The sequence below is a fragment of the Leopardus geoffroyi genome, chromosome B2 (genome assembly GCF_018350155.1).
Source record: "Leopardus geoffroyi isolate Oge1 chromosome B2, O.geoffroyi_Oge1_pat1.0, whole genome shotgun sequence".
NCBI lineage: Eukaryota > Metazoa > Chordata > Mammalia > Carnivora > Felidae > Leopardus > Leopardus geoffroyi.
Genome location: NC_059332.1, coordinates 139,115,696 through 139,138,425, shown reverse-complemented (window position 1 = coordinate 139,138,425; position 22,730 = coordinate 139,115,696). Strand labels below are relative to the sequence as shown.

Sequence of the window (22,730 nt, the reverse complement as noted above, 5' to 3'; positions counted from 1 at the left end):
TCCCCAGGTGGCCTGACAGGGGAAGCCTTTGTAAGCGTCCATGGTAAGGCCTGAAGGACCAGACGTAGGATTTTAACAAGGAGCTGTACTCCTCACTCTCACTTGCTTTCACTGTTGCTTTTTCACTCTGGTGAAGCCGGCCGCCATGTTGTGAGCTGCCCATGTGGTAAACAACAGAGGGTGGCCTTGGTCCACAGCTAGCATGAACTGTGGCCCTCAGTCTCATAGCTGGGAGAAACTGAATCCTATCAACAACTGCATGAGTGAGCTTGGAAGAATTCACTGCTCCAGTCGAGCCTTGAGGGGGCTGCAGCCCCAGCTGTTGCTCTGCATTTATAGCCTGTGGGAGATCCTTAGTGGGAGAACCCCGCTAACCTGGGTCCAGACTCCTGACCCACACAACCTTTGAGGTTACAGGTGTTTGTTATTTTCAGCCTCTATCAGCGTAATCAGATAACTAATACACATGCTAATGATGTAGCTCCCACATTCTGGAAGATTGCATTGGTCAGGAGCTCAGTTCTAATGGTTTGTTTCCTTCTCTTTGGAAGCAGAATATAAATATAGTGAGATTGTACTCTTCCCAAGAAGGGCTAAAGAAACAAGACGCTGCTGCTGGAAAGGAGAGGTGGGAGGGCAGGAATTTATCGGTGGGGAGTTCAAATATTTCTGACTCTCAGCCCGTCATTTCCTTGCCTGGTGTGGGAAAGACAAGTTTTGCTGTTGGAGAATTTATTATTTGTGCTGCAAAACAGGGGCAGGCTAAGACTTTTTTTTTTTTTTTTTTTTTTTTGACCCTAAGATGGTTTTACTCTCTATTTAGAAGAGCATTATGGACAATTAGGAAAAAAAAGAGAAATTTGGAGTAAGACTGGGCCTAAAAGAGGATGATGGTTACCAAGTGGCATCTCCACTAACCACACTGAGAACAGCTTGGCGAACGTTCCCACCCTCCATGCCTGTGCATAAACATCTTTGCCTCCAAAACAGGAAAGTAGCACCAGGTAGTGTTTTGTACATGTGTCCTGGGAAATGAATCCACTGTGCAGCGTTTAGGGATAAGTGAAGTCAGATAGATGGGACACACCCACTTTGTGTGCATGGTGCCCTGGATTTGGGAATCCAGGAAAAGTGTCAATAACAATAAGAGGGAAGAACAAGAAAATTGAGGAAGTAGAGACGATAAATACTTCCTCTTCTTTCGAAAGAGCTTTACTCCGTGCTCAGCTTCTAATCTAGTCCTGCGTAGACTGAGTCTCCAGAGCTGTGGTTGCTTAGAGTGGAATCCTCAACCTTTGCCTCAGTGGATTATGAGTGTTCCGAATTCAGGGATAACTAGCCAGCTCTTGGATTTACCCTCTTTTTCTTGCATGTAAGTAAAGTCACTCCTTGGCTGATGTATCAGAAGTCATTGCTTGGCTTGTCAAGATGGCAAAGGAATTGCTAAGCTAGCACTCTCTTCAGGATGGTGATGAGGTTCAAAATGTGGCTTTGGGGGCACCTGGATGACACAGTCGGTTAACAATCCGACTCTTGGTTTCCGCTCAGGTCATGATCTCATGGTTCATGAGATCGAAACCTGAATCAGGTTCTTGTGCTGACAGCGGGAAGCCTTCTTTGGATTTTCTCTCTCTCTCTCTCTCTCTCTCTGCCCCTCCCCTTCAAAATAAATTTTAAAAACTTAAAAAAAAATTAAAAAAATAAAATGTGACTCTCGGGATAAGATGTTTGCTCAGCTCTTCATAAACGTGCTGCTGGGAAGTCCGTGTTAAAGTCACTCTTTAGCTCTCTTAGAATTAGATAATGGTTGTAAGCTCATTCTTCTTTTCTCTTTCTTAAATGGATGTTGTATTGACGGTTGCTTGGACTGCAGATCAAGTGTTTGATTTAGAAAAGCACAATTCAGCATTTGTTTCAGTCCTGAGGAGTTTGCTTGGGGAAACGCTCTGTGGCCACCCTCTTTTGTGAAGCTGTGTTCTCTGTAGAGAATCCCCCTTTTGTACGCGGGCAGCTAGAAGGGATTTTACTGTCAGTAAAGCTCACAGGCTTGAAAAAATACCTGTATAAAAATGAGAATTTAGGTAGTGTTGGTTCCCAGGTTTTTACCAAGTACATCTGGAGCATTTGCTTTTCTTTGATTGTGTATATGTGAAAGAAACTTAATTGCAGAAGCCAGAGTTGTCACTCTCCAAGGCATCTTTGACTGTAGTCGTGGATTTTATTTGTCTGTAGGGGCCTGGATGTTCCTAGTACTGTCCTAGGCATTGCATAGTCATATATAGAACCTGATTCCTCTACCCTAATAATTTTACATAGAAAATAGGAACAGAAAGAATATGGGTTTCTTTCACGCAAATGAGGAGGAATAGTACTTCAGTGTATGTATTTGTTGAGGTACTCATTTTTTAATCGATGTTTTGATTTTCTTCCTTTCCTCTCCTTATATATCAAGGGTGTTTTGTGGAGAGGGTCTGTGTATAAACTATTGCAGGCAAGCTGCATTAAGCAAATACACATCAGCTGAGTATGGAAATAGGAAGTTCTTGCCTGCGGTAGTTTTCTGTGGCAATAAGCGATAAGAAATTACTTCATGACTATTGCCTGAGACTTTCCTTTTGACTCGCGTATCCTTCTCGAACGGCTCACTTCTGCTTTCCATCCAGCATGGACGGCTAGTCTGTGTGAACTGGTAACGCAAACACAGGTTGACAATTTGCACGCGTGTTTCATATGGTGAAAATGAAGAAAATCCTTAAGATATGAGCCCTTGGTGTTGAAAACAATCCTACAAATGGGGGAGTTACTACACTCTGAGCACTCAAAACAGTGTGTACCACATAGCACGCTCTCAGTTTTTGTTGAATGGATAAATGATTGGGATTGTTCATACAATGAGCGTCATAGGGTAGCCTTTGCTTTACCTCTGTTACCCTGATACTTAAGGAAATGCTTGTTGGAGGTCAAAGTGAAGCGGGAGAGGAGGAGAACATAAAGGTGAAGAGAGAAGAAAAGGTATGTAGGAATGGGATCAAAAGACATGGCGATGGAGATAAGAAACCCTAAGGGTGGAGATATAGTAGAGACTGGAGGTGGTGATCATAAACATGGGGGTCGAGCGGAGTGGTTATGGGAGAGCAGTATGACACAGCCAGGAGAATACATAAACTTGGGGTCAGACACAGCTATTAAAAATCTGTATTTATCTCTTACTAGCTCTGTGAACTCTGGACCCATAGTGCAGTGATTATAACACTCTGAGCTTTTTGGGTTGTACGTAAAGATCACAAATCCGACGGCACAGGGCCTGCTGCTTCGTGGATCTTCACGAAATGGCAGTTGTCAGGGTATTTTCTTCAGCTTTCAAATCATCACAGCTACGTTTAAAAATTTAACTACCAATTTATCTTTTCTTCTTTACAAATTACTATTTTTATTTGAGAGAGAGAGAGAGAGAGTGCAAGCAGAGGAGAGGGGCAGAGGGAGGGAGAGAGAGAATCCCAAGCAGGTTCCATACTCAGCGTGGAGCCCAAGGCGGAGCTCAATCTCACCGCCGTGGGATCATGACCTGAGTCAAAATTAAGAGCCAGGTGTTCAACCAACTGAGCCATCTAGGAGCCCCTATCTTTTCTTCCTTTTGCTTTTCAGTATTTTCTAAATTACATAAAGAAGCATGATTCTTTTAAAAAATTATGTATTAAAAATAAATGTTATAAGCCTAATTATCAGGATAGTTAAGCTCATGGCAGTATATCTAAATAAAGGAATACCAGGGGCACCTGGGTGGCTCAGTCAGTTGAGCATCCGACTTTGGCTCAGGTTGTGATCTCATGGTTTGTGAGTTCGAGCCCTGTGTCAGGCTCTGTGCTGACAGCTCAGAGCCTAGAAACTGCTTCAGATTCTGTTTCCCTCTCTCTCTCTCTCTCTCTCTCTCTCTCTCTGCCCCTCCCCTACTCACGCTCTGTCTCTCTCTCTCAAAAATAAACACTAAAAAATCTTTTTAAAAAGTAAAAAATAATAAATAAATAAAGGAATACCACCAATACAGTGATGCTTATGGAAGTATTGTCATTTATTAATGCTAAGCAAAAAACGCAGAAGCACAACCTTGTCAACTATGAAAAAATATTGTAGAGAAGCAAGATTGATGTAAATATGTTAAATGTTACTATATGATTAGTGGATTTATAGCTGATAGTTACATTTGTCTTTGTACTTTCCTATTGTTTTTCCAAATTTTCCGTTAGTGGAGCATATCTGGACTACCTTAGTCATCTGAATACAAAGTAAATGTTGAATTAAAGTAAGTGAACAAAAATTTAACCCTCTTTTAATTTTCCACCAAAAACAAAACAAAAGCAGGGGTGCCTGGTTGGCTCAGTGGGTTGAGTGGCTGACTCTTGATTTCAGCTCAGCTCATGATCCCAGAGTCATAAGATCAAGCCCCTTGTTGGGCCCCACACTTAGCGTGGAGCCTGCTTAAGATTCCCTCTCTCCCTCTGCCTCTCTCCCTGGCTCACACTCTCTCTTTCTAAAATAAATAAATAATTTAAAATAAATGAATGAATGAAACAAAAGTAGCTTCTTAGTTATAGTGTGCTGATGTTTGTGTTCATTGCAATCTAAGAAATGACACAATTTGTGTTATTTAATCTTTGTATGGGGATTCCTTTTGAGATTAAGACTGGTATGGAGTAATGTGAAAGCTCTGAAGTGAGAATAAGCAAGTAAGATCTTACCTGGGACTGACTGGTCTCATTAGTGCCTATAGTCACATAAGAATGGGTTATTTTCTTTGGATGATGTATAACTGCCTCTAAACCTGTATTTGATGACTTTCTGGCAAGTTCAACAGTGAATTCAATAGTTAATAGTTCTAAATTAAATTTAGACTTGACAGCATAAGAGTAGATTAATTTTTTTAAATGTTTATTTATTTATTTTTGAGAGAGAGAGAGAGAGAGAGAGAGAGAGAGAGAGAGAGGGAAAGGGAGGGAGAGACAGCGAGGATCTCAGTGAGGTTCTGCACTAACAGTGTGGCTTGTTTGGCACAAGCTCAAACTTATGAACCAAGAGATCATGACCTGATCCAGAATCAAGAGTCAGATGCTTAACCACCTGAGCCACCCAGTTGCCCCAAGATAAATGAATTCTTTTAGGGCATATTGATTTATCTTTACCATCTTGGCATACATAGGGAGAGATCAGAAAAACGTTTTCGTGAAGTCAAGAAATAATTCTTGTTGTAGGGCCTTGGCCCTCCCATCTCATGGTGCCAGCCTGTCACTATGCAGGAGTCGCCGATCAGAGACTAAACTGGAATCAAATATTTGGGTTTCTAGGTAGTGAGCAAATCTCCTTTGTCTCAGAAATGATCAAGTGAGAGATATTTGCCAAAGAGGCAAAAGATGAATGGTTGTGAGCCAAAGCCAGGGCTCCCAAACTGAATGACTGTTGAAATAGAAGCATTTGAAAAGTGAAATTCAGCTAGCTTAAATTCACCCAATTACTAGAATGTGGATAAACCCTTTCAAAAATGTCTGAATACATTAATGAAAATGAGTTAAGATTAGAAACGCAAGAATTAACCTGACAAGAAACCTCATGCCCAAACAGCCCAGGGTGGAGTATGAACCGAACTAGAAATAGAGGCACAACAGACTTTTGAATTGAGTCCGTAGCATTTTCTGAACATTTCACATGTGGAGCACTGAATAAAGACCAGTGATATTATTGAACACTTGCTATGTGTTCCAGGCACTATAACTGGCACTTTCACTCTACATGAACAATTTCAGCCACTGCTCGAAACAACCCTAAGAGACAGCACCGTTGGCATTTCTGTTAACCTGAAGACCAGAGAGGAAAAGTACTCTGTCTAACCCCCCACACAATGCAGGGGCAGAGACGGGGCTCAAGCCCAGATCTCTGTGTGTCTCCCCTGTGGCCTGACCACTGTGCTACAGGGCCCTCTGTTGTTTTCATTCACACTAGAGATCTTCTTACATAAACTAGTGGTTCCAGGCCAAGAATTAGGAGGCAAAGTGTGGGTCTGAGCAGATGCATCGTTTACTTTGAAATCTCTTTAAGTGAACTTCCTTTCCATTTTCTGACTGAGGAGGTAATAAAAAGGAATTTTTCCTTTTTCTTCAGCTAATTTCCCATGCCCTGACACGATGGCATGTATGGTTGTCACCGTAGCCAACTTCTAGGCAGTCTGGTGGGATTATGTGGGGACCATCACCCAGCTGGCAGGCAGGAGAGAGGCCCGGGGGACAATGGCATTCAAGGCGCTCAGGACCATCCCCGGGCTATCCACAGCCCCAGTCAAGGTACACAGTTTCATCACCACAAGGATCCTTCTTGGGTCCCTTTTATAATAATACCTTATCTGATTTGAAAACATTCAATTTGCATTTTGAGTGTCAGTGGACTCCTACTGGATGGGCCTTTATGTTAGGCTCTATGTATTAGTGGGGACAGCTGAGATCCAGAAGTGAGGAGACCCAGGCTGCCCGTGACGTGTAACAGTTGGGTGCTACCAACTGAGCCATTTAACGTGAGTCTTCTCATCTATAAAAACTGGGATAAAAATTCCCAACCGGCATGCTGTATGGTGTGGAAGAAAGCAAACACATTATAAACCAATGGGGACTTCTGTCCTCACTCCTATTCCAGTTTCTGACCATGTAGAGACTCATTTGGCATACAAGAGCTTTGTGGCAGAGGAGGATTAAAGGTATTAGGGGGTGTTATTGGCTCAGTTGTGCCTCCCTCCCCCAAAAAGATATGCTGGGGCCCTAACCCCCAGCACTTCAGAACGTGGCCTTATTTGAAAACAAAGTAGTTGTGGTTGTCATTAGTTGAATTAAAGTGAGTTTCATCATGGATTGGACCCCTAATCCGATACGACTGATGTCCTAATAAGAAGGCAGCCCTGTAAAGACAGCCGCACAGGGAGAATGCCGTGTGATAATGAAAACAGAGACTGGAGGTACAGAGCTGCAAGCCAACGAATGCCAATGAATAGCCACCCAGCACCAGAAGTCTAGGAACAGGTGAGGAAGGACTCTCCCTTACAGTTTAGGGGGGAGCAGGGCCCTGCCAACATCTTGATTTCAGACTTCTGGTCTCCAGAACTGTGAAGGCATAATTTCTTGTTGTTTTGAGCCACCCAGTTGGTAGGATTTTGTTACTACAGCCCTAGAAAACATACAAGGGGAAAGAATAAAAGTCATTTTAAGTGCTAGTGATAAACTCATCCGTATTGCTGGCAAGCACTTTTAGGGAGCAGATCCGGCATGACTCATTTATCCGATTTAACCTGTGGCATTGGGCCTTTAACAGTAGTCACTTCATCATTGAATGCGGATGAGTAAAGGCACTAAACAATGAGAGACATTTACAAAATGAAAATCAGGCTGTTGTGAAATCCATAAAAGGGCATCCTTTCATAAATTGAATCTAGCTAGGGATTCCAGATTATTGGATCAATGTGGTCATTTGCTAGACATGAAACGTTTGTGTCTACTTGGGAGGATATTTTCTTCCTCAAGTTGTATATTGGAAGAAAAGTTTAAATATTCTGATTTGGAAAATAATGTAATGTGATGGTAATTTGGTACCATCAGTATAAAATCTACAACTGCAATCTAAGCATCTAGCAAATGGAAACTCTCCAGTTAAAGAGATATCAGGTGATTATAGTGGGTTAATCTATAATTGTTGATCCCTTTGATACACAAAATTAATGCGATACCTGCATAGCTATTAATGACAGCATAAATAACCAGGATTTCAAGCATATTCTTGGGTTTCTCTGCAACATAAGAATCTCCTTAAAAAATCTCTTAAATCCCCTTTTCAACAGAGTTTAAATTACCCTAATTCTTATTACCATAATTACCCCTAGGAGAACAACATTCTTTTAGTAGGCAAACATCATTGTGTGAGGCTAATCACTTAATCTGCACAAAACTAAAAATATAGTTTTGCTTCCCTTTTTAATTGATCCATAGTTAGTTTTCTTTAGACTTGTTTCTCATTTTATATACTCTCTTTGAAAATGCTCGGCAGAAATTTGTGAAATTTGATTTCAAATTTGAACAGGGTAGGAGTTCTTTTTTTCCTCTCATGGAGGAAAATGCTTTCTTAGGAGTCTCGTGCACTCTTCTGTAATGTCAGAGAGAAACAGAACACTTAACTACTTATGGGCAAATGTGTATATTGATACTGAACCTTGGTTTAAAATAGGAAAATACAGACCTCTCGGGAAAGAAATGAAGCTGACTCAGAATACTTCCCAGGAACCTCAATTTAACATTGTTCTTTCCTATAGAATAGAAGTGGTGAGCTTACACTAAGTCACGCTTAATGTAAGACCTTTAATCTTTTCAAAAATTGAGCCAATGGCTTCCAACACAGAAACCATACTTTTTAGGCTACTTGTTTATGATTATTCTGTTTGGATACTGCAGAGTATAGCATAGTATTGGGGAGGTTTGCTTCTGGAACGTATTTGACGATTCTGCTCATTTAGCAAATTAATGGTTGCAACAAGAACATTTTATCAATTCACTTAAATTGCAGGTCAGTTATAACGACCTTGTTCTTTCCACCTGTTGAAAGCCTGAAGCAAATTTTGCTAGAAGCCTTATTTTCTGGTTCCTTTTTGGACCATAAATCCTACACTCTCTTGCCATCCTGGCCACAAAAAAAAAAAAAAAAAAAAAAAAAGGCAAATGATTGTTCTCACTAGTGAGTCTGAATGTAAATCATATAATGTGATGGGAGCCTGTTTTTGAATATTCAACATTTACCACATGCCTATTGAATACCTAATATTTTCCAGGTGTTTTATTGCAAGAGAACCAACAAGAATAACTTTTAAGGTCCCTTATATCATATGAATTAACGGTACCTTTTCTTGGTTAGATTTAGTTACAGCCATCTGTCAAAGAGAAGGATCTGAACTTGAACTCTCTTGGTCAAATGTGGCCAAAGTTTTCCAGCTAGAACTAGATTTCACCCTGGAACACAAACTGCCGAGATTTCCTGTAGCGGGGTTTTCAACTTGATTAATCAAGTAGAGCCACTTTTGCGTAGGTAATGGGGACTTGAGAGGGAATTGTCAAACAAGGTTTGAGCTAGGACAAGAGTACCATTTAGTTTCATTTTGTGAACACTCGTAAACGTTCCAAAGTTATGTACAAATAAATCCATTGCCTTGAGAGGAACGCCAGCTATTCGGAGCTGAGAAGCCAGCAAGCTAGTGCGAGGAGAGAGACACCAGAGCATTTACCAAAGCAGAGTAAGTGAGCAGAGCAAGTAAGCCTCAGGGATGCTCTCTGAGGTGACTTCGCTTTCAAGTTTTGGTATTCTTCCTAGCAGCAGCATTCTAGACATGGGGGTGGTCATTTTTACTTTGCATTCAGTATCGACTCCTGTGTGCTTTGCGTTGGGAGCCAACCAGCAAGAGCTTCCCTTCCTGATCCTGGACTGACTTCGGGCATTGAGGACCTCTGTCTATGCCCCACAGGCTCGTGTTTCTTACCATTGCTCTCAAAGGCTCCACTTTGGTCCAATGTGGGGCCTTTCTCTGTACTCATCCTCCTGGATTCAGCTCTTTCAGGATGGATCATATATCCAAATTATCACTTCTATAAGACTTCAGGACTCAGGGCTTTCTACCACTTCTACCTTAAGGCATTATGCTCTATCTCTCTTAAATTTCTCCCTAAGCCTTTCAACTATAGCGTCTACTCTGATTTACTTCTTGGCTCTCTGTCTTGCTGCCTCTAGAGTTTCTCTCTTGGGAAATTCCCTGGCTTCAAATTTTTTCAACTGTTGTTCAACAAAATGATCAGAACACACATCCTTCCAGTCTTGATCTAACTCTGGTTCCCCACTCAGTTTCTTCTTGGCAGCAGGGTTACCCATATGCACTGACATTATTTATCGTCATGTTTAAAGTTGAATTTTTACCCAACATTCTTGGGATGTTTTTCTTATACTCTTCCGAAAATTCGTGGAAAGTTGATCAAAACAAATGAACTTGGTTAGGTGTCATGTTTAGAACAGCCATTAGATTCTCTTCTTCCCTCATTTAGGGGTTGACAGCATTTTGTCCGATCATACCGTCTTACACATTGATATTGTGTACTTGTGCTTGTCCCTGGGTCAAGTTAGCTTTGGTATCTAATACTTCTCTTCCTGGCCAGCTGGTCATTCAGGTAAGAAAAACTTTCTTCTTTTTTCCCCTGTTCAGCCCAATCAATAGTCCCCAGGCAGTCTTGGCTGTGGCCAAATAGCTTTTCTTTCCCCTTACCCCCAGATTCTATACCTCTTCTTTACGATTACTCAGGCACCTTGGACTAATGTCTCCACTGAGCTCTACCCTGTGCTTGCCTCCTCGGCATGTGTCCGGTCTCCTGGTGTAAAGGAAAGATCCTGTGATTCTTTGACTTGCATCCTCCGGGGCGTTGAGTACGACAAAGACTTAGGTTTAGCAGTCTTTTTATTATGGAGACCTTTGCATTGACAGTCTCCTCTATTCTCTTGGAGAGCCTGGAGAAGTTTCACCTATGGACGTTTCAGTGTCTATAGCTCAGGATTGGGCAAGTAGGAAGCTGCTTCTTCAAAAATGTTTTTCTAGCTTTTTTGTTTTTGTTCTGTTCTTTCACAGGGAGATGTCCTTCTAAATCCTAAATGCCTATTCACGTGGAAGCTCTGAGCTGTGGCTGCTTTACAATTAACTGAGCGTTGTGTATGTGCATTTTCTTATATTGATACAAAGACTTTGTGCTGTCCGTATGTGGGCCAGATAGTAACACATCCATTGAGGAAACTGAGGCTCAGAATGGTTCCATGGTGTGTCCAAGCCAGAAATGGCTGAGCTGAGTCTTGCACTCTAGTTTACTGTCTCCTACAGGAGGTTTTCCCCCTTTGGAGCATTCTATTGCCTGGCCTTTATTAATAAGTTGTCTCTACTGATTTATCATCAAGGTGAGGTTTGAGTTCAAGTCTAATCATTTTCTACCCCTCAGTGGGTTATCCCATCAGGCAAGTATTCTTAACCTTACACTTGCGTAGGTTGGGAGGCCCCTACTCGTCTGTCTCAGGTGTCTGGTGTCAATGTCACACGATAGAATCAGATGCCAAACCTATTTTAGCTAAGAGGGAATTTAGACTCCATTTACTCTAATGCTGCCACTTAATGGATAGAGAGCCGAAATCCAAAAAGATTTTGTGATTTCTGTGTATAGCTTGTTGTGATTGCTATGCATAGCTTGCTGGAAATAACACTCAGTTCACGCCTAGATTTCTTTAGCCCTAGATGTTCTTCACTGTTATATCTGGGTTAAAATGGACACATTCTTAGAAGAGAAAGGTCTTTACGTTGTTATGAGTTACTAACACCAATGTGTGCATTAGCCAGTCAGATCTTTCCAACTGAGAGCTAATTCAGATCGCCAACCCAGCTGGCCTACATACCCAACCTCGAGGTGACGAATGCCTGATCTAGACCCTCTAAATATTAACTGCCCAACAGCAAAGACTGCATCACTTATTTTGTAAGGTTATTTCAGTTTTCCTCATTTTAAATGTCTTTTTGTCAAAGGCTTGATGATTTGGAAGTCTGCACAAGATGGAGGTGGAGAAGGGCACTCTTAACTGGCATAGAAGAGGTGGGAATTGCCTCAGACTTCCACAAAATGCTTAAATCCCTGAAGGAGAGAATCTGTTCAAACTTTTTCAAGATTTTTTAATCAGAAAGTTTTTAAATACACACACAAAACAACCAATTTTATCTTCTTGATTTATTAAGCTTAGACTCTCAGATAACTACTTGTCATTCACAGGCTTTCCCCAGAAGTTGAGTTTGCTTCATAAAAAGTTATCAGTAGGCCAAATGTCTGGCAGGGTATCAGATATGAAAATGTCATGGTCCTTGATTGTTTAGTTGCATGTGTATAAATGTGAATTAATGAAATTGTAGCAGAATGTTCTTGGTGGGAGCTGTGTCTTTAAAACATGGAAACAAAAGATTCATTTATTAAGCTTCACCTTTAGCTAATAGACTGTGGAAAAAGCTGTGTCAAACATCAGAACTAAGCAAGGCTATTTTTGCCCCTGGGAGTCTCGGAGGCAATGTATAGTGATACAAGTCAAGAGGTAAGCAGCACTTAGGAAACCTGGTTCCGTGGCTGAACATACTCGTGAAGGGCACTGTAAGAGAAAATTCTTGGATTGGTTTTAGAGTTGCAACCAGTAGAACTCTCTTGGGCAGAGTGTTAGTTGAAAGGGAGGCTATAATTTCAAATGTCCTGTTGGTATTCTATTAAAAAGGAAGGTTGTTTCCCATCATATTTTGTTCTGGGGGAGTGGTTTGAATTGGATCTCCTTTGTAGCATACTTAAAAAAAATTGGATGCTGCATTTGTTGTTATTGGTTATTGACGTGTTGTGTCAGAGGGGATTATCCCTACGAGGAAGTATTCTGGTTGGTAATATGGAATTTCAGTTCTTCCCACCCCACACATACTTAGTCTTTTCATTTTCTTCTTGCCTGGGAAACAAGAGAGTGCTCCTTGAGACAGAGGTATGTTGTGCTGTAATTCGTACAGATGGAAACTTCGGGTTAGCTATGAGCTAATACAAAATTTTAGCAGCATGGATTCCAGAGCAGGGCCAAAAAGTGCTCTAGAATTTGTGGAGAGGAAAACAAAGATTCAAAACTGAAACTGGTCCTGATTTGAGCTGAGAATATAAATTCCTCTGATGTCAGGAGATGACTTAACGAGCATAGACTTGTCCGGAAATCTATTCTTTTTATCATTTGTTTCTTCAGTCTTTGGAGGCATTTGACCTTTCATAACACAACGCTAGCATGGAACTATTTGGCACTCAAATGAGTCGAGAATCCTATTTTCTTTTTTGTAGGACTGATCTAGGAAGTCATGACAAAGTTGTTCATGTGAATAGTTACTCATAAATATTACTCTTAGTTGTTTTTTCAAAAAGGTAACTTTAAACTTTTTTTCTGTTTCCCAGAAAAAATTAGATCCTAAATGAATACTTTTTTGTGCCGCTTGGTGTCTAAGGGTATTTCTTTCTGTCGTCTTCTGAGGTTATGCTTAGTAGCCTTGAAAAGAGCTCTAAACTATTTTGGCTTGTTATTTATGATGCACCAGTCTGTGTTTTAGGTTGAGTATCACTCCCTATCACATTAATCAATCTTAAAGCATACATTGGAATTCCCTAATAGCTGATAGTTTTTTACTTGACAGTGTTTTGAATAATTCAACAGCACTGAATGTCTAAGTTGCTTAATTTTTCTCAGGTGAAACTAAGAATCTAGAATGATAAAGTAGAATGGGAACCTCACACATCACCTGGCATCAACACTTAGATTTTAGACATAGGAACCGTGAGGCTGGAGAGAATCTGAGGCTTTCTTGAGGTCATATTGCTAACTTGTGGCAAAGAGAAGAGAGGAAGATAGAGAGGCTCAAAAATTAGGCAAACTTCTTCACTGAGAGATTTTTTTTTTAGGGCCACTGATATGCTGACATGTGTTATAAATCCCCAATGAGGAGAAAATGTTTAGTTGTAGGGAAATTTAATAAGCAGCTTTCCCCAATTTATTGGCCAAGGAACTACCTTCCTGGCAGAACAGAACAATCTTAGGGTTCATTAAACATGCTTTAGAAACATTGTTCTTTTACTTACTCCATCATTTAACCAAAATATGCATTTTTTTAACAAGTGAAACAGTCTTGACAGCCGTAATTTTACATTTTTGTTGGCCTAATTGTTTATATCTAGGGGAAAAGATATGGAGATGAAATGGAAATGAGAATAGTAAGTGACATTGGAATTGTCTTTGTTCTGAATCCTCAGGGCATAAATTAGATTTAAATCCTAAAAAAACAAATTAAGTGGCAAGGGAGTGAGAAGTTTCTTAACTCTCAATATGTAAACTGTAAAACAAAGAGAATGAGCAATGTTTTGTTGCAAGGATTACAAAATTCTTAAACATTATGAATACATGTGAAGGCATAAAGGATGAACCTTGTCTTGCTTCTCCTAAGTCAGCAAAGTCTATCCAAATTATGACAATGACAATTGTATCAATAAGAAACTATAGTAACTATGTTATATGAAATTGAATATATTCACTTAAATAAAACAAGGTGTTATGCCCAGAATTCGTGATCCCCAAAGACCGCCAGGGAGTCGAGTCCGATGCAAAAGCAAAGAGCCTTTATTTGAGCTAGCTCAAGCTCAATCCCCTACCTGCAACGGGGCAGCAGTGAGATACCGGGGAGAGAGAGCGAGTTTCAAAAGGACAAAGGTTTTATTGGGGCCTAGGGGCAGTTGGTGAGGTAATGGCTGTGGCCTCAGCCGATTGGCTGGGGAAGGGTCGGAGTCCTGTGAGGCAGGTGAGCGGGAGGTTACTCAAGGGGAGGAGGCGTGGTCAAGGTGAAGGACACAGAACAAGATGGAGTCGGCCGGCTTAGGTCCGCCCTTTCAAAGGGACGTCCAAAGGAAATGTTCATGAAATTGTGGTCAAAATTACTAGACTGAACAGAATTCAACAGAGACTTTTATTATTTTCCTCCCAGGAGCACATTAGAGCTCTGAGGACAGAGACTCACGTTTTTGTCCACTACCTGTACTCCCAGTGCTTAAAAGAGTGAGTGGTATAAAACAGATGCTCAGAAAATACTTGTTGAATAAAATAATTTAGTTTGTTTTATTAATTATGCTTCACTGATAAGGTGATGCAGACATTCATTTAAAAATTTAAACATTACTTGGGTGCCTGGGTGGCTCAGTTGGTTAAGCATCTGACTTCGGCTCAGGTCATGATCTCATGGTTTGTGAGTTTGAGCCTGGCTTAGGGAGAGCTCATGCCTCACTTCAGTGAGCCCCGCTTCTCTCTCTCTCCCTCTCTTTCTCTGTCCCTTGCTCACTTGTCCCCTCCCCTCAAAAAAAATTTTTAAACATTATGGAAAAACACAGGTTGAAAAGTTATATTTATTCTTCATCCAAAATTTCCAGACTCCCACCATGGAAGAAACCACAGTAACCAGTTTGCATAATGTTCTTCTAGAATGTTCTATGCAAATCTAAGCATGCATACATATATATATATATATGTGCATATATTTATTTTTTACTTTTTTTAGAGAGAGATCACATGCAAGTGGGAGAGGGGCAAGGGGAGAGAAAGAGAATCTTAGGTAGACTCCATGTTCAGTGTGGAGGCCATGGTCGGGCTCACTCCCATGACCCCAGGATCCCGACCTGGGCCAAAATCAAGGGTCAGAAGCTCAACTGACTGAGGCACCGAAGCGCCCCTACACACATATTTATAAATATAGTTGTTTTTAAACAGGTAGAGGCACACTGTATAGATTGGTCTATATCTTATTTTTTTTCACTTAAATATCTATCTTAATGACATAGATTTTAAGAATTGCTTCCAATAAATGAAAAACTGTATAACACTGACATTTTACTTTTCATTTCTTGATGATTTCATGTTATAAACCATTTGTGTTTCTTTTCTATGAACTGCCTCTAAGTTCTTTGTCATTTTTTCTGTTGGTTTAATGGCCTTTTATAACTGATTTGTAAGAGGTCTTTATATATGAAGGAAATGAGCTCATTGTCATATGTGTTGAAATATTTTTCCCAGTTGATCATTTGTATTTTGACTTTGGTATTTTTTTCTGTGCAGAAAAAAACATTTTTTTATACAGTCTTAACTCACTAATCTTCCTGGAATTTGGGTTTTGTGTATTGCTTAGGAAAGCGTTCTCCTCTCCAAAAAGGAAGAAATTGCCCTATATTTACTTCTCATAGTTTTATTACTTTATCTTATACATTTAAATCTTTGGCTTACCTCAAATTTTCTTTGATGAAAGCTTTGTTAGATGTTTTCCACATGGTTCATCAGTTGAATAAGCCACATTGATAAATTTCAATATATTTAAGCATTCATTAAAAATAATCTAACTTTGGGGGTACCTGGGTGGCTCAGTTGGTTGAGTGTCCTTCTCTCGGTCTTGGCCCCAGCCATGATCTCGCAGTTGTGAGGCTGAGCCCCACGTTGGGTCCAAGCAGAGCCTACTTGGGATTCTCTCTCTCCCTGTCTCTCTGCCCCTCACCTGCTGATGCTCTTTCTCTCTCTCAAAAAAAATTTACCTTTATTATTATGGAAAATTCCAAACTTACGAAAGTAGATAGGGAAGAGTGAGGAAGATGACCTGATAGGCAGGATCTGGACATTTTTCACCTGAGAAAAGACTGGAAATTTTCATTCCTTTCAGTTTAACAACTTCAGCTGCGTATGTGGGAATGATCCCTCACATTACTTTCAACAATTAAAACCAACAACCATTTCCCTAAAGGAAAACTTAAAAGTTTCCACAATTTTAAAATGCTGTAACAGTAATGATTGCTGGGAGCAAAATATCAAATAATATAATTCTATTTCCCTTCTCATTATCTTTCTGTTACTCTTCACTCCGTGATCTCGAAGTGTGCCTACAATCACACGGAAAAATCTGACTCACTGAAGAACAACATCAACAGAATTCGTTTTGTCAATTTTCTAAGTCTAAGTGGATTTTTAACATTTTCTCAGCATAGAGAAAATATAGAAGCAAATGCTTGGATGACAGTATGTATTAGTGTATTTTGTTATTTTGTGTTCCTGGCAATATTTTTATTTTTATCTTATTTTTCAATATATACCTGGCTAGACTTGGTGAACCAAAGGCACAGCTAGTGTTAAATAGATGCTGCATTAAAATATATAATCATTGCCGGAGAATGAGAAGACAAGCCACAGACTTGGGAAAATATTTGCAAAAGGCATATCTGATAAAGGACTGCTATCCAAAATATACAAGGAATGCTTGAAACTCAACAAAAAGAAAACAAACAACACAGTTAAAAAATGGGAAAAATATTTGTGTATACACCTCCTCAAAGATACAGAAGACAAGCATATGAAAGATGCCTAGCATCTTACTGTTGTGCAGGAAAATGCAAATTAAAACAACCCATTAGAATGGCCCAAACCCAGACCACCGACAACACCAAATGCCAGTGGGGGAGTGGAGCAACAGGAACTCTCATGCGTTGATGATGCGACTGAAAAAGAGCACAGCTATTTTGGAAGGGAGTTTGGCGGTTTCTTATAGAACAAAACCTATCCTTACCATACTATCCTTCAATTGCACTCTGTGGTATTTATCCAAAGGACTTGACAACTTACGTCCACACAAAAATCTGCACAACAGATATTTATAGAAACTTTGTTCACCGTTGCCAAAACTTGGAAATAACCAAGATTTCCTTACTAGGGGAATGGATAAACACACTGTGGCCTATCCAGACAATGGAATGTTATTAAGTGCTAAATGGATATGAGCTATCCAGCCATGAAAAAGCATGGAGGAACCTTAAATGAATCTTCTAAGTTAAAGAAGCCAGTTTTGGAAAGGCTACTACTGTATGATTCTAACTGTATGACATTCTGGAAAATGCAAAACTATGAAGACAGTAAAAAATCAGAGGTTGATGGGTTGGGGTTAAGGAGAGGACTTTCAGGGCAATGAAAATATTCTGTATGTTACTCTACTGGTGGATACGTGCCATTATAGATTTTTCAAAACCCATAGAATGTACAGCACCAAGAGTGAACAGTCATGTAAACTATGGATTTTGGATGATAATGAGATGTTAGTTGTAACAAATGTATCCCTGGTGGCAGCAGAGAAAGGCGCTGAAATCTCTGACTGTAATGGTGAGTTTTCTATTTTTTTCTGGCAGTTTTTATCAGTTTTTGCTACATGTATTTTGAAGCTCTGTTACTATCTGTTTAAACTTGTAGGGCTTTAGGGTGCCTGGGTGGCTCAGTTGGTTAACCAGACTCTTGATTTTGGCTCAGCTCATGATTGGTGTGTCAATTCGAGTCCCTCATCAGGCTCTGTGGACAGTGTGGAGCATGCTTGGGATTCTCTCTCTCCCTCTCTCTCTGCCCCTCCCGGTTCTCACTCTCAAAATAAGTAAAAAAACTTTAAAAAACCCAAACGCGTAGGGTTTTTGGATCTTCTTGATGAATCAACCCCTTTGGCATTATGAAATGCCCCTTTATGTCCCAGCTAATATACTTTGCCCTAGGTACAATTTGTCTGATATTAACATAGCTTTCTTTTGATTGTTACCATGGTTTATAATTTTTCTATCCTTTCTCTTAACCTATTTGCGTCTTCATTTTTGATACATTTCTTGTAGGTCGCAGTTGGATATTGCTTATTTATATCCAATTTGACAATCTCCATCTTTTAATGGAGTGTTAGAGCATTTACATTAAATGTGATTATTTATGCAGTTGGTTTTAAACGTACCATATTGCTATTTGCTTTCTATTTGTCATGTTGATTTTTTTGTCCTCTTTCCTTTAATTCTGTCTTCTTTGTTTTTTGTTCTTTTTGTTTGTTTGTTTTAGAGATAGCGTGAGGAGGGGTCAGGGGCAGTGGGTTGGGGGAGAGAGAGAGAGAGAGAGAGGGAGAGAGAGAGACTCTAAGAATCTAAGCAAGCCCCACACTTAGCATGGAGCCCAAAGTGGGGCTTGATCCTACCATGCTGGAATCATGACTTAAGCCGAAATCAAGAATCAGACACTCAACTAACTGAGTCACCCAGGTGCCTTTATTCTGTCTTCTTTGTGATTAATTGTACATTTTTTACAATTTTATTTCATGTCCTTTGTTGGCTTATTAACGATTACTCCTTGTGAATACTTAATGGAGATCCTCTGCAAATCTCTTGAAGTCTTTTTTCTGTATAGCTCTCTTTTCTCCATTCCTCTGCCCTGTGAACTCTGATTGCCTTGGTGTTCCCAGCAAAGTTTTCTCAACTCAGAAGGACCTCTACACTCTACCCAGTGTTCCCCCCACTTCTCTGGGGACTGAAAGCTTTCTCCATGCCCTAAACTGAAGGGATCATGAGGCTTACCTCACTGGTTTCCTATCTCTCAGGGACCACTGTCCTACATTTCCTGACTTCCAATGTCATGAAAGCCATTGTTTCATATAGTTTGTCCAATTTTTGTTGTTGTTTCAGGAAGGAGGGTGAATCCTGTATCTGTCACTCCATCTTGCTGGAAATGGAAGTACTTAGGAGGAGTTTTGCACCACTTGTTTCCTCTGCCTGTGATACTCTTCCGTTTGAACTTAACACGGCCAAATCTTTTCTAATCATTTAGATCTTAGTCAAGTGTCAGCCTCTTAGAGAAGTTCTCCCTGATCCTCAATCCAAAAGAGCCACCCAGACACTATCACACTTTTCTATCCCTTTGTCCCTGATACTACTTTCTGATATTTTCCCCAGGTGATTTAATTATTAGGTTTTTAAAAAAAATATATCTTTCTTTTTTTTTCCAGATTATAAACTTCAAGAGATTAGGGATGTTGTAGGTCATATTCACACTGATTCCCTATTGCCTGTGGCGGTACTCGACACATGGTAAGCATTTGACATGTATTTATTGAATGAATGAATGAATGAATGAAGTGAATTAATGAATCCTTCTCCTTCTTACATGGCAAACTGTATAATTCCTTCTCCACATGTGGTCTGTGGGGGGCGCCTGGGTGGCTCAGCTGGTTAAATGTCTGACTCTTGGTTTCGGCTCAGGACATGATCTCATGGTTTGTGGGTTCAAGCCCCACGTCGGGCTCTGAGCTGACAGTGTGGAGCTTGCTTGGGGTTCTCTCTCCCTCTCTCTCTGCCCCTCCCCTGCTTGTACACACACACACAAATAAATAAATAAACTTAAAAAATAATGTGGTCTGTGGACCAGTGCCAGTTCACAAAATTACTGATCCATGATGAAATACATTCAGAAATTGAGAGTAACTTTAGAAATTTTCTACCAACTCAATACAGCAATTTTGTGTTTATTAAATCTAATGAAATTTTGAGTTCTTGTAGCTTGCGTGCCTTTTAAAAATTTTATTTTCCTGGTAATTAATTTGTCTTTTTTTTTTTTTTTTTTAAATTTTTTTTCAATGTTTATTTATTTTTGGGACAGAGAGAGAGCATGAACGGGGGAGGGGCAGAGAGAGAGGGAGACACAGAATCGGAAACAGGCTCCAGGCTCTGAGCCGTCAGCCCAGAGCCTGACGCGGGGCTCGAACTCACAGACCGCGAGATCGTGACCTGGCTGAAGTCGGACGCCCAACCGACTGCGCCACCCAGGTGCCCCTTAATTTGTCTTTTATAGAAGTATCAGTCTGCAATGGATTAGAATTAAAAAGAAAAACTGGCCCCTTCAAACTGTAGATAGTTCATTTTTTCGGTTTCTTTTTTAAGTTTATTTACTTATTTTTGAGAGAGAAAGAGAGAGGGGGAGGGGAGGAGGCATGCACAGAAGCAGAGGAGGGACAGAGAGAGGGAGGGACAGAGAGATTCCCAAGCAGGCTCCGTGCTGCCTGCACAGAGCGTGATGTGGGGCTTGAATCCACTAACCATGAGATCTTGACTTGAGCCAAGATTAACAGTCAGACACTTAGCCAGGCGCCCTCAAACTGTAGATAGTTTGATAACCTCTGGATTATATGCCATGGGGAAAAGAGTATTGAACTTTTAAAGGAATCAAGTTTGGGGGCACCTGGGTGGCTCAGTCCGTTGAGCATCTGACTTCAGCTCAGGTCATGATCTCACGGTTCATGAGTTCAAGCCCCACGTCGGGCTCCATGCTGACAGCTTGGGGCCTGGAGCCTGCTTCAGATTCTGTGTCTCCCTCTCTCTCTGCTCCTCCCCTGCTCACACTCTGTGTCTCTCTCAAAAATAAATAAAGATTAAAAAATTTTAAAAAAATTAATAAAGGAATCAAGTTTCAGGAAAGTAATTTATTTTCCACTTAATTCTGGCTCAATGTACATTAATTTGAGTTTTTCATATGCACAAGGAGGGTGATGCACCATATCAGGAGTTACCACTTTTCTTTTTTCATACTCTCTTCTTTGGAAGCAAATTTAGCTTCACTTCTTGGAGGAATGGTATCTATGTGTATTATTTGGAATTCTGTCATAAGGATTTGTCTCCTCTTCTTTATTTATTATTCAATCTTTTATTTATATCAGCAAGGACTCATGAATACGTCTGTTATATTTTCAGTTAGAATTCAATAGTATGTTATTTATTTTGTTGTTTAAATTGTTCTGGTCTTGGCAATTGAGTTCTTTTCCGATTGGCTAATATGTCCCTTTGACCCATCTCTATCCTTTTGTTTTTTGAGCACTTCCTTATTAAGCATGCAATTTTAGATTTTATGAATGTATATATCTATATAACCTCCAGTCAGAAATTAGAACTTTTCCATTATTCCAGAAGGTTTCCTGAATTTCCTTCCTGTAAATTTCCACCCACTATATAGGCAACCACTGTTCTGATTTTTATCGTTATAGATTAGTTTTCCTTTGATCTTGAACTTCATGTAGATGGAATCATATAGTAGGTACTCTTATGTGTTTCTAAGATGCTTCATGTTGTTTTGTGTGTCAGCGGTTCATTTTTTTTATTGCTGAATATAAGTACATTGTTTGGATATAAGGTAATGTATTTATCCATTATTTTGTTGATGAATATTGGATTTTTTCAAACTTTTTGCTATTAGAGTTAAGTTGCTATGAGTAATTACTTGGAGTGGAATTAGGAGGGTAGGTGTAGTCAAACATTTCCCATAGTGTTTGTCATATCACGGTTATTCTACATATTCTCCGTATTCAGTGTTGTTAGCCCTGTTGATTTTAGTTATTCTGTTAAAGTAAAATTTGTGTTTCTTTGATGAAATATTGAGCACATTCTCATGTATTTATTAGCTATTTATATATCTTTTTTGTGAAGGGCTTGTTCAAATTTATTTTCGATTTTTTAATTGGATTGTTCTTTTTTTTTTCTATTTGTAAGACTTTTTATATATTCAGGCTACAATCTTTCTGTTACATATATGTATTATGAATATTTTCTCCTGGCCTATAAGTTGCTTTTTTATCTTATGATATCTTGATGAACAGCAGTTTTTATTTTTTTATTTCATCTAATTTATCAAATTATTTTATGTTTTTTCCCTGTTTGTGTCACAGCTAAGAAATCTTTCCTTACCCTGAGGCTGTAAAGATATCATCCTCTGTTTCATCCAGAAACAGTATTGTTATAGCTTTTACTTTTGATACATAAGGCATTTCACATTAAGTTTTGTTTGTGGAATGAGTAGAAGTTGATATTTACTTTTTCCCCTATGAGTGAGTATACAAATTTCCAGAAATGTTTATGGAAGAAAAAGAAAAGGAAAAGAGAAAACACCTTCCATTTCCCTATTGAATTATTTTGGTTTCTTTGTTGAAAATAAATTGACTGATGTGAGTTTATTTCTGGATTCTCTATTTCATATTAGTGATCTATTTGTCTTTTCTTGTACCAATGCCATATTGTCTGGATTCTCTAGCTTTGTAGTAAGTTTTGAAATTAAGAAGTACTATGAATCCTCCATCTTTCTTTTTCTTTTTCAAAATTATTTTTGCTACTATAGGCATTTTCATTTCTACAAAAAATTTAGAATCAGCTTGTCAATTTCTACAGAAATATCTTGCTGGGATTTTGATTGGGAGTGAATGACCATACCAGCCAGTTTGGTGAGAATTGACA

The 22,730-nt window shown here is 39.6% G+C and overlaps 1 protein-coding gene across 4 annotated transcripts in view; it reads left to right on the top strand.

Annotated features, from left to right (window-relative positions):
- Positions 1-1,248: 1,248 nt before the first annotated feature.
- The window catches only part of IPCEF1 (interaction protein for cytohesin exchange factors 1), a 185,166-nt gene continuing 163,684 nt past the window's right edge, over positions 1,249-22,730 (top strand). For 2 of the 4 annotated variants that reach the window (XM_045500097.1, XM_045500095.1), the window contains exons 1-2: positions 1,249-1,372; positions 19,463-19,544. The gene's annotated coding sequence lies outside the window, so the exon portion shown is untranslated. Of the gene's footprint in view, positions 1,373-9,220; positions 9,308-19,462; positions 19,545-22,730 lie in introns of those variants that run through there. The other 2 variants (XM_045500101.1, XM_045500096.1) reach the window with 2 other exon arrangements.